This window comes from Bison bison, unplaced genomic scaffold, assembly GCF_000754665.1.
Source record: "Bison bison bison isolate TAMUID 2011002044 unplaced genomic scaffold, Bison_UMD1.0 scf7180017864205, whole genome shotgun sequence".
Classification (NCBI taxonomy): Eukaryota; Metazoa; Chordata; class Mammalia; order Artiodactyla; family Bovidae; genus Bison; species Bison bison.
The window spans coordinates 2080877-2081391 of NW_011494777.1; the positions used below are offsets into that span (position 1 = coordinate 2080877).

The 515-nt window shown below is 42.9% G+C and overlaps 1 protein-coding gene across 1 annotated transcript in view; it reads left to right on the forward strand.

The window, feature by feature from the left end:
• BARX2 (BARX homeobox 2) overlaps window positions 1–515 on the forward strand; it is an 82336-nt gene that overhangs the window by 11929 nt on the left and 69892 nt on the right. The window lies entirely within an intron of this gene.

Below are 515 nucleotides of genomic sequence, written 5' to 3' on the forward strand. Positions count from 1 at the left end.
ATGATCCAGCAATCCCACTGCTGGGCATACACACTGAGGAAACCAGAAGGGAAAGAGACACGTGTACCCCAATGTTCATCGCAGCACTGTTTATAATAGCCAGGACATGGAAGCAACCTAGATGTCCATCAGCAGATGAATGGATAAGAAAGCTGTGGTACATATACACAATGGAGTATTACTCAGCCATTAAAAAGAATACATTTGAATCAGTTCTAATGAGATGGATGAAACTGGAGCCTATTATACAGAGTGAAGTAAGCCAGAAGGAAAAACACCAATACAGTATACTAACGCATATATATGGAATTTAGAAGGATGATAACAATAACCCTGTGTACGAGACAGCAAGGGTGACGCTGATGTATGGAACAGTCTTATGGACTCTGTGGGAGAGGGAGAGGGTGGGAAGATTTGGGAGAATGGCATTGAAACATGTAAAGTATCATGTATGAAACGAGATGCCAGTCCAGGTTCAATGAACGATACTGGATGCTTGGGGCTAGTGCACTGGG